Raw genomic sequence first — 11,126 nt, forward strand, 5'->3', positions numbered from 1 at the left:
CTTAGAGCTGAAGAGAAAGGGGGGCGGTCCAGGGCTAACTGGGCATTTCTGTGATCTGCCAGATTTTGGAGCCCTGGCCACTCCCAAAGACCAACTGCTGGGCAGCCATTCGCTCAGGAGCAGGCTGTTTCCTACGTCCTCTGCCTTGCTTCGACCCGGCACCGTCCGAGAAACCCGCTTACCGTCAGGGCCTCTGAGCGTGGTGCGCTGGGGACGCCCCCAGCCCCGCCGCGACTCGGGCTTCTGCTCTGTGACAGCCTTTGGGGCTCGCGATGTAGACGCGCTCTGTGGCCTGGCCCTGCCGACCCCTCCCACCTCCTCTCTCGCCCCTCTTTACCTTGCACTTTATGTTTAGCCCTTGTCCTTCTGGAACTGACCCGTGCTCTTTTTTGACTCTGTTTCGAAGGTTCCTTCAGCCTGAAATGCTCTCTTCCCAGCGCCTCCCCTTGTCCTCCCCACCCTGCCCCTTCCTGGTGCTGAGACAAGCTCAGACTCAGGCCCAGGGAGGCCCCTCCAGCCCATCTCTGTGGGCGACGTGCACACACTGGGCATGGGCTCCTCAAGGACTGAGCCTTTTCCTCTTCATTTTTCTAATTCCTGACTCAGAGACGGGAGTACGGCAGGCACTCAGATACTGAATGTGCTGATTGAATGAATAAATAAGGGTCTCTGGGTGAGTAGGGAATGATGCTCTTTGGTCAGAAATGTGATTTTATGGTGGGCAGAGAATAAACCACATCATCATCGACATCACAGTTCTGAGATAGCAAAACACCTATTATGACACCTATTATGTTTTCGCTGGTTCCCTTGCCGGGATGTCGTGAGGCAGGTACGATGTTTATCCATATGAAGAGATAAGGGGGTCATTATGATGATGATAGGTGTGATAGCAATAGTAAAATGATAAAGAAAATAAGGAAACCACGTAAGAGAGAAGTTAAATGACTTTGTTAAGGCCGCATATAGTCTACAAAAGTAGAGGCTGCGGCTGCCCAGGGCATGCCAGGTCAGGGACAGCATGCTATCTGGAGGCAGGTGTGGGCACTGGCCATGTTAAAGACCAGTTGAAATGCCCCCCAATGTCATTAGACTTTGAATTCCTCTGCTGGGAAAACTTTAAAAACAATAAAACAAAAACTGTTCTCCATTCAGCCTGGGACTGACAGAGCGTGTGTACCCAAGGACTCCGAAGGCAGGGACAGCTTGTTTATCTGGCACGGAGCTACCAGACATTGCTATTACAAGGATTTTTGGGGGAGAGTAACTGATACACAGTGATGGTCCCAGGGTATTGCTTGGTCATCAAGTGCCTTCCAAATAATCAAAGGGAAATGAAATTGCAAGTGAAACCATTGCCCTACCCCCTATGCGGGACATGATATCCAGGGGCAGATGTCTCCTTGTGATGTGGGAGATGACTCCCAGGGCTGAGTGTGTCCCTGGCACCATGGAATCAACAATGTCATCCTGACCAAAATGGGAAAAGAAGTGTAACTAATAAGGTACCAGTGGCTGAGAGAGTTCAAATAGAGTCGAGAGGCTACTCTGGAAGTTGCTCTAATGCAAGTTCAGGTAGACCTCGGTACCTATCATAACCTGCCAACCCCAACCAGGACTATTCCAGCCAATCCTAAAGAGCATCTAGGGCAATATATAAAATTCTACAAAGGTTTCATGCACTAGGATAACTTTCCAGAAACCTAAAACCTCCAGATGGGTCCTTGGACCAGATAAGTCCTGAAATGCAGAGGGGCCAGTCTCTCCATAATATCAACTAGTTCTATCCCCCTATCCCATATCATCGACAGCCTCTTCCAACATGAAAAAGTTAGAATGGGCACAGCCCAAATACCCTAAAGAGTGGGAGAAAGATCAAAGGTGACGGTGGAGTTGTGCAGAGAAGGTAGGATTTAACAAGTATGAGTGCTGAATCATTATATTAATATTTATTTTAATCTCTGGTACCCTAGAGTAGCAAGAAATAAAAACCTGAAACAATGGAATTGTAACCCATGCCACTCTGAAATCTGTTCTACAACTAATTGTTGTGATGTACTTTGAAATGTATTACTTTTTCCTACACGTTATTTTTCACAAAAAAGAAAAAAGAGAGAAGGAGGTGTATAACAGAGAAGATAGGATTTAACAAGTCAATATGACTGCTGAATCATTATAGTGATATTTCTTTTGGTCTCCAGTGTCTTGTTGAGGCTAGAAGAAAAAATGAAAAATCATGAACTATAACCCATATCAAACCTTAAAATCTGTTGTATAGCTATTTGCTAAAATGTACTTGGGTATTTATTGCTTTCTTGTATATATATTTCACAATAAAGAAAAAGCTAAAACAAATTTAAACAGAATGTAAAGCACATAACCTGGAAATTCCATGTCTGTGTACATACCCAAAAGTAATGGAAACCAGGGAATCAAACCGATTTTCACGGTAACATTCTTCTCAATGGCCCAAAGGTGGAAACAATCCAAGTTCCATCAGTAAGTGCATGGATAAAGAAAATCTGGTACACACGCACAGGGGAATATATTTAGCTGTAAAAAGGAAGCTCTGATTGATGCTACCACACGGACAAACCTTGAAAATGTTAAGCTAAGGGAAAGGAGCCAGACACAAAAGGGAAAACACTGCACAATATTATGAACATAATTAATACCACTGAATAAAAAAAAGAATTGAAATTATGTTCGGTCTAACAGTAGTATTGTCTGTTTTTGAAGTTTTCAGATGTTAGTAATCTCTGAATAGCATAAATATACTTAACTATCTCCAATATTTTAACAAAGGGAAAACAACTTCAAGAAAAAGTTAATGTAATTTCCAACTCAGTATGTTTCTTTAAAAAATATATAGATTTCGATATAACTACTGAAATACAAATTCATTAAAAAATACCAAATTCATAACAGCTTTTGTTACTATGTACTTCACAATTCATGGGCACCATTCATTCACATGGTAGACATCTCCCACATGCCCACTGTGTGGGCAGGCACTGCGCTGGGTGCTGGAGTAACAGGTATGAATAAGACAGATGCATTCCCTGCCTTTCTCCCAAGAAGGAGCCCATGGAAGTTTTTGATGTTGAAGAAAGGAATCCTGATTCTCAAAGATTAATGCTGTGGTGGGTAAGATTGAGACTCCAAGGTCGAATAGAGTACATGCTACAGCTGAACTAAAAGCGAACTGCTGAGTGCATTACAGAGCACGAAGTGACTTGGTGTAGGAAATGAGAGGAATGCGAGTGCAGTGACGACTTGGGGAAGGGCCTTCGGGGAAAGGTGCTGTGCAATGGGAAATGGACTTTGGTCACACTGTTGGGGGCTAATGAGCTTGGACTTTGTCTGGTAGAATGGATAGCAGGTAGGTTTCCTTCCATGTGCAAAAACATTGGTTGTGTCTACTAGGGGCATTATTTGGGGAGCTTTATGAGGTCCCTTCTGCACCTCTGGAAAAGTGCCGTGAATGATTTCTATGCCCACTGATGGTGTTGGAGGAGAAATGGCAAGTCCAGTGGAATTACTGCATTTGTTACCCATCTGTGGAAAATGAAAAACCACCAGTCAATCAACCAATGAATGAATCATTCCATATTTATTGACCATATTCTATTTCCTGGATAAAGTATTGCCCATAATGGGCTTGGCACCACTGAGAAATAGAGAGGAATATTGTTCTTACAATATGGCTGGGAAGAAGTACATCTTCATTATAGAATTTAAGAAGAAAAGAAATCCTAACTTTTCTTTAGTTATCAGGCTTTGAAGTGTGGAAATGTGTTGGTTTCCGGCAGGACAATTCAAAGGAAAGGACAGAGATATAGAGAGGGCCGTTGCATCATCTCCCTAGTATCCTGGTGGCCAGGTGTCATCAGGCTTTGGGGAAGGAGGTCAAGAAGCAGAGAGAGACTCTCAGCCAGGCCGGCCATCAGTGCAATGCCGGCCAAGGGGAATACACGTGATGAGGGTGGGCTAGGAACGAAGCTCTTAGGTCTCCAAGTCCCTTCCCACTAAGAGTCAAGGGTCCAAAGCTTGAATTGGCTCTGGCTGTGGACTGGCAGTTCACACAGACCATGAGAGATCTGGGATTTGTTTGCTTTAAAGTTTCCTCCAACACAAATTTAATCGGCAGATGTAAACCTATATGTTCTGCTTCCAACAGCTCTTGGAGCTTGTGTTCCTGGAGGCGTATACTCCATTCCCAAGGCGTCTTTAGCAGCACAATCTTTGCTTTGCTGAAGGAGAAGGACCTTTGGCTTGCATGCTTTCCCACCACCCTGTTAGTTATTACGTCTGTTTTCTTGAAATGGCTTGCTGTAGCTTGTTTATTTATGATGGACATTGTGGTCAGCTGCAAAACTTATTTTGCAGGGGCTTTTTAAAAGCATTTATTGTTTTCATCTGATTAAAGAAAAATGCATGCCAATGGCTGAAAATTTTTAAAAATGCAGGAAAACATAAAAAAGAAAATTCAGATCACTCATACTTCCATTACCCAGAGTGACTCATAGTTAACATTTTGGAATATTTTTCAGGCTTTCTTCTATGTGTACATAATGTTTGTACATCTCCTTGTCTTCCCAAACAGAAAAAAATAATGGCTATATAAATTTGGTTGATTCTGTTTTTTTCATTTTTTTTTTTGGCATGGGTCAGCTCCGGGAATCAAACCCAGGTCTCTGGCATGGCAGGCGAGAATTCTGCCACTGAGCCACTGTCACACCACCCTGGTTGATTCTGTTTTAAATTATTTATTTTATTTTCATTTTTTACCATTTTAACTAACAAAGCATCTCAATCTTTGTCCATGTTCCTCATTATTTCTTTAGGAGAAGATTTTCATTAAAGGAATTACAGTCTCCATTATGTAAGTATTTTTAAGGATTATTGGTACAAATATAGCAATTAAAATCTCCACAAGTATGATAATTCTAGTATCATTTCACCACACTCTTGTTAACGTTATGTGTGATTAATTTCAATTTGGTAATTTAGTACACTAAAAATGGTCTATTGTTATTTTCAATCCCACTTCTTGGACTATTAGTGAGCTTTCTAACCTCCTAACCTGAGGCAGTAATGCAATTGTTTCATAGATTTATGCAAAGCATTTAGATCTAGATCTCATAATATATGGCGAATGCTTAATTTATGTTTCCTTTTACCTCAATGGCTACGATATGTTTTATTAGAATGTATATGAGGGGCGCTTGATCTAGACTTAAAGAGAGTAGAGGGTCAAGGAAGCTCCTTTAGGAGGAAGAAACAGTCAACCTGAACCTGCAAGGCAAGGAGGTAAGTTAGCTCACCGGGTGTGTGATGAGTCGCAGGGAGAGAGGCAGGTGTAGTTATCACCTGGGGTGTGATGAGGCGTGGGGAAGGAGGCAGGTGTGGTTATCACCTGGGGTGTGATGAGGCGTGGGGAAGGAGGCAGGTGTGGTTATCACCTGGGGTGTGATGAGGCGTGGGGAAGGAGGCAGGTGTGGTTATCACCTGGGGTGTGATGAGGCGTGGGGAAGGAGGCAGGTGTGGTTATCACCTGGGGTGTGATGAGGCGTGGGGAAGGAGGCAGGTGTGGTTATCACCTGGGGTGTGATGAGGCGTGGGGAAGGAGGCAGGTGTGGTTATCACCTGGGGTGTGATGAGGCGTGGGGAAGGAGGCAGGTGTGGTTATCACCTGGGGTGTGATGAGGCGTGGGGAAGGAGGCAGGTGTAGTTATCACCTGGGGTGTGATGAGGCGTGGGGAAGGAGGCAGGTGTAGTTATCACCTGGGGTGTGATGAGGCGTGGGGAAGGAGGCAGGTGTAGTTATCACCTGGGGTGTGATGAGGCGTGGGGAAGGAGGCAGGTGTGGTTATCACCTGGGGTGTGATGAGGCGTGGGGAAGGAGGCAGGTGTAGTTATCACCTGGGGTGTGATGAGGCGTGGGGAAGGAGGCAGGTGTAGTTATCACCTGGGGTGTGATGAGGTGTGGGGAAGGAGGCAGGTGTAAAGTCCCAGGAGAAGGAGAGTGAATGACTTTCAAGCCACTAAACATGTGTTCATGTTTCTGGGACAGAGTCTGAGGGCATTTCAGTGATTTATTGCTGTGTGAAAAACCAAAATTCAAAAAATTCAAAATTTAGTGCTTTAGGAAAGATTAGACTAGCACCAACTGAAAGAACTGTAGATTTTGTATCAGAAGCCACAGACACAAAAAGAACTAAAACAAAACTGCTGAAAGAAAAGCTATCAACCCAGAATTCTATATCCAGCAAAAATATCCATCAGGAGTGAAAGCAAAATAGAAGCATTATCAGATGAAGGAAAACTTACAGAATTTGCCCCCAGCAGACCTTCTCTAAGAGAAATGCTAATGAAAGCTCTCCAGGCTGTGGAAAACTTTACCTCAGGGAAACTTGAGACTTCGGGAATGAAGAAGGAGCAACGGAAATGGTAGCTAGCTGGGTGAGTATAATGGACTCTTTTTCTTTCTAAAATTCCTTAAAAAATTGTATGACTAATGAAAGGAAAAAGTATAGCATTGTCTGATTGAGTTTTCAATGTTTATGGATTAAATGCATGTGATAGCTATAACAACAAAAGAGAGAGCAAAGGAATGTTTTGGTTGTTAGACCTGTTCAGTTTACTCAAAGTGGTAAAATGTGAACTGAGGATATTAAAAAAGTTAAGTACCAATATTGTAATCTCTTAGATTAACCTTCCAAAAAAAAATCCAGAAAGCCAATGTAGAAAGTCAAGCGAAATTTAAAACATATTCAATAGTTTAAAAGGAAGAAAAGGGAGAGCAGAAGAACAAAAGTCAAAAGGGGTTGAAGGGACAATAAATAGTGAAATGATAGACTCAAAGGATACATAACAATATGCTGTGTATAAGAAACTCACTTTAAATAAAATGATATAGGTTAAAAGTAAAAGGATAGAAACATATACTGTGCAAATATCAGTAAACAGAACAGCGAAATGGCTATATTAATATGAGAGAAGACAGACTTTTAGAACAAGGAAAACTCCCAGGGACAAAGAGGAACATTCTGTAATGAAAAAGGGGTCAGTTCACTAGGGATTTTAACAACCCTAAATGTGTGTACTCTAAACAGAGTGTCAAAACACATGAAGCAAAAATGGACAGAACTGAAAGAAGTAAACAAAGCAGCAATTGTAGGAAGCTTCAACATTCTTCTTGATATCTATAGAACAATTAGAAAGAAGATCAATAATAACACAGTAAACTTGAACAACACCTTCAACCAATGTGGCCTCGGCCATAAAACAATAACAACTTAGTACACTACTTTAAAAATTGAAATCATACCAAAAAATTATATGTAAGATAATCAAATGAGGACTTAATAACAAAGATATCTGGAAAATTCACAAATATTTGGAATTTAAACAACATACTCCTAAATAACCTATGGATCAAAGAGAAAGGCTTAAGAAATTAGAAAGGATTTTGTACTGAATGAAAAAGAAAACACAACATGTGCATATACAGAAATTTCTGTGCATATACAGAAATTCTAGGGTAGGCCATGGCTCAGACCTGGATTCAATTCTGGTGCCTGCCCATGCAAAAAAAAAAAGAGAGAAAAATAAATAAATTATAGCATTTAAAGCTTATATTGGAAAAGAGTAATCGCTAATCATAATCTAAGCTTCCACATTAAGAAAATAGAAAATGAAGAACAAATTAAACTCAAAACAAGCAAAATAAAGGAAATGATAGAGAGTAGAAATTAATTAAATTGAATAGAAAAATGAAAGAAAAAAATAAATGAAACAAAAGGATGTTTCTTCAAAGGATCAATAAAATTGTTAAATCTCTAGCTAGACTGACCAAGGGAATTTAAAAAAATAGAGAGGAGACTCAAATTATCAGTATTAGAAATAAAGGGGACGATTGCTACAGATACTACAGGCATTAAACAAATAATAATGGCACTATGCCCAATAATTTGACAACCTAAAATAGACCAATCCTGAAAAACACAAGCTACCAAAAGTCATGCAAGAAGAAGTAGATAAAGTGAGTGAATAGTCCTTTAGTAAAGAAATTGAATTTATACTTTCCAACAAAGAAAACTCTAGGTCAGATGGTTTCTTGGCAAATTTCACCAAACATTTTAGGAAGAGATCATATCAATTCAATGCAGAGTTTTCCAGAATACTGAAGAGAAGTGAATACGACCCAAGTAATTTCATGTGGCCATCATTACTCTGATACCAAGAGCAGATAAAGACGTGGAAAGAAAGAAAAATTGTAGAAGAGTCTCTCTCATGAACATGGGTGCAAAATCCCCCACAAAATACCAGCAAATAGAATCCAGCAGAATGAAAAGGATATTGGGGTTTACAAGGTTATGCTGGTAAACATTCATCAAACTGCTGTTTGGACAAAAAAATCAAGAGGTGTCATTTGTGGCATTTTCCAATGTCCATAGTGTCATCCTGCTCTACCACCCAGGTGGAGTTACTGGTCTAGGGCCTGGGCAGCCATGAGCCAGTTGGCTTGGTGGAGGTTGGCTTCTGTTCACCACTGAGTTTATCCCAAGAACGTGAGGCTGAATCAATGTTGAAAAAATCAATTAAACGAAATGATTGCAGGCTTTGAGAGGAGGTGAGAAGTGTAACTGCCTGCTTTCCATTATCATCTCCCTGTCCTCTTCTTGTGTTTGTGCCACTTCTGTGGGAGCAGCTTTGAAAGTGCAGCTCAGAAATAGCACGCACACGCAGTCTATGCCTGTGTGTAGAAAGCTCATGGTTGTGGGTTTGTGTGGCCAAATTAGTAGAAGATACACAGTTTCTTTGGCTTAAATTCTGTCTGAATGCCTGGGGTCCCAAGGTGCCAGACGCTTCACAACTGCTGGGTTAGACCAGAGGGAAGTCAGACTTGGCCCCAGTTTAAAACACTCTAAAATAAAAGCACTTGGTGATGCTTTTGTTTGTTGATTTACTTTGTGATTGTGATTGTGTGTGTGTGTGTGTGTGTGTGAACTCTCCAGCAATGCTTGAACTACTGAGGATACCCAGAGGTCATCTTTGTACTTTGACCTACAAACTAGAAATTCAAGGTGCTACCAAATGACACCACACACACACACACACACACACACACACACACACACACGTACCACTGAGTACTAGGGGAGAACTGTGGAAGCAGACTAGTTTAAAGGTGGGTGGCTGCCTAGAGCCCTGACCTACTGGAGATCCACCAGGCCCACTGGGAAGAGTCCACGAGGGGTCTGATGGGACAAGAAACTTTTCTTGTGCAGGAAAAGGTCATACGGTCTGGGCATGCCTGGTCTTGCTAAAGTTGCAAAGGAGTGACAGATACCTGAATAAAGGAAGAAGGTCTTGGTTTCTGGGTTGTCTTTGCACTTAGTGATTCTTCCTTTTATTTTTTTGCTCTTCCCACGGTATGGAACACATTGCAGGTTCCTCAGCACTGCCTGTTCGTTCTGTCAGCCGTGCTGACTGCCCCTTGTTACCAGGCCTAGGCGTTGGGGAACACAGAGGGGGTACGGCATATCCCTTTTCTCTTGGAACCCCTGGGAAACACACAGCTTGCTTATAATGTACAAAAACTGCTAGGATAAGCGTATGACCATGGTGCTTAGGGAAGACCAGAAGTGGTAGCCCCTCCGGCTCGGAGAGCAGGGGGGCTTTGGAGAGGAGGCAGCTGAGCTGTGTGTTGCAGAATGACTGGGTTTGCCAAATGAAGAATGGTGACAGGCTGAGAACGGCCTTCTAGACCAAAACTGCTTACTCAAGGGCATGGAATGGTGAAACGTCTCCACTGGTCAAGCGGTGGCCTGACATTGATTAATAATGTCTCAAGCACAAAATGTGCAGGAATAGTGGGAGAAGGAGACAAATGGGAAGAGAACGGTCTAATCTGGGGCCCAAAGGGGTGTGAGGTATGACTAAGGAACCAAAGAGTTTGGAGCCTCAAATGCTTGTGAGGCATTCCTATAATTGGAGCCACCACCCACTGAGCACGCCCTTCTCTAAGCTGGAAGTTAAACATGCAGCTGGCAGTTAAGTGAGTCCCACCATTTAGAGAAAGTAGAGCATTAGAGGAGACCCCGCAGCCAGGCAGGGTCTGATACCCACAACCTGAAAGGTATTTGCAGAAGGGACAGCATTGTTGGCCTTGCCCTCCAAGTGGGAAGCCTATAAACCAAAGGGATAGCAGAAGCATTGCAAAGAGCACTGGGGAGAAGCTGTAAAGAGTGAGCAGGGGCTCTGCTGCTGTAAGATGTTGTGAATTTTACTTTTAAAGAGTTCCCGCTCTTTTTTCAAAGATCTGCCCTTAGCACCCGACACCTTACAACAGTCAGAACTCTTCAATTCTGATGGGAATGGGGCAGGATGGGTTAAAACAACTATGAACAATAAATGGAAAGCTTTGGGACCCTCCTGTTGGCATACAGAGCTCAAGCCCTATGCTTCCCATGGTGACAAAAGCCGGTCTTATGTTTTGTGCATCCCCACCCCCTCTCCTAGGCCCCCAAAGGGGAAGGATGGAAATAACTTAGGTCAGTGCAGTTTTCCAAACATGGCCACAGGGACTCTGGGGATCCTTGGGTAACAGTAGAAGTTTTCATTGTTCTTTTCCTTCAAGGGTAGCCTTGAAAAAAAAGCCTCTTACTACTTATATAGAAAACAGTCATTTTATCAGTGACAAATCAAAGGCGTGCTCTTGGAACAAAAGTTTACTTAAGCCAGGATTTTTAAAACTTGGAAAAGTTTAAAAACCTCAGACTCTATGGATCTGAGGATCCCGAGCCATTTTTGTGGGTGTTAGAGAACCTTCTCCTCTTGAAAACAATGCCTTTGTGCATTGCCCGTGGCTGCCTGCAGGCCACCAAGACAAAGCTGAGATGTCACATGGGAGACCACTTGGCCCACAAAGCTCCAAATAGTTCCCTTTTGGCCCTTTAGAGCTCCCACTCATGTGGAGTTTTTTAGGAATGGGTTAATGTCATGTAATGAGGCCCGCATGTGCCGCCATTTTGGGAGCTGAATTCCTGTATTGTTTCTGTGTGGGAGCCGTCCTTGCTAACCCATCCACTGCTGCAGGCCTCGCATTGTTTGCCAGT

General features: G+C 42.6%; 1 long non-coding RNA gene across 2 annotated transcripts; it reads left to right on the plus strand.

Moving 5' to 3' along the window:
* The first annotated feature begins 809 nt into the window (after window positions 1–809).
* LOC143690319 (uncharacterized) lies at window positions 810–9,790 on the plus strand. 2 transcript variants are annotated; one of them, XR_013179130.1, is made up of 3 exons: window positions 810–832; window positions 4,848–4,885; window positions 6,349–9,790. It is a non-coding gene; the product is annotated as an uncharacterized LOC143690319 (long non-coding RNA). The 2 variants fall into 2 exon arrangements; XR_013179131.1 differs by having other exon boundaries at window positions 6,352–9,790.
* Window positions 9,791–11,126: the final 1,336 nt, after the last annotated feature.

Source organism: Tamandua tetradactyla, chromosome 7 (assembly GCF_023851605.1).
Source record: "Tamandua tetradactyla isolate mTamTet1 chromosome 7, mTamTet1.pri, whole genome shotgun sequence".
Taxonomy (NCBI): Eukaryota; Metazoa; Chordata; class Mammalia; order Pilosa; family Myrmecophagidae; genus Tamandua; species Tamandua tetradactyla.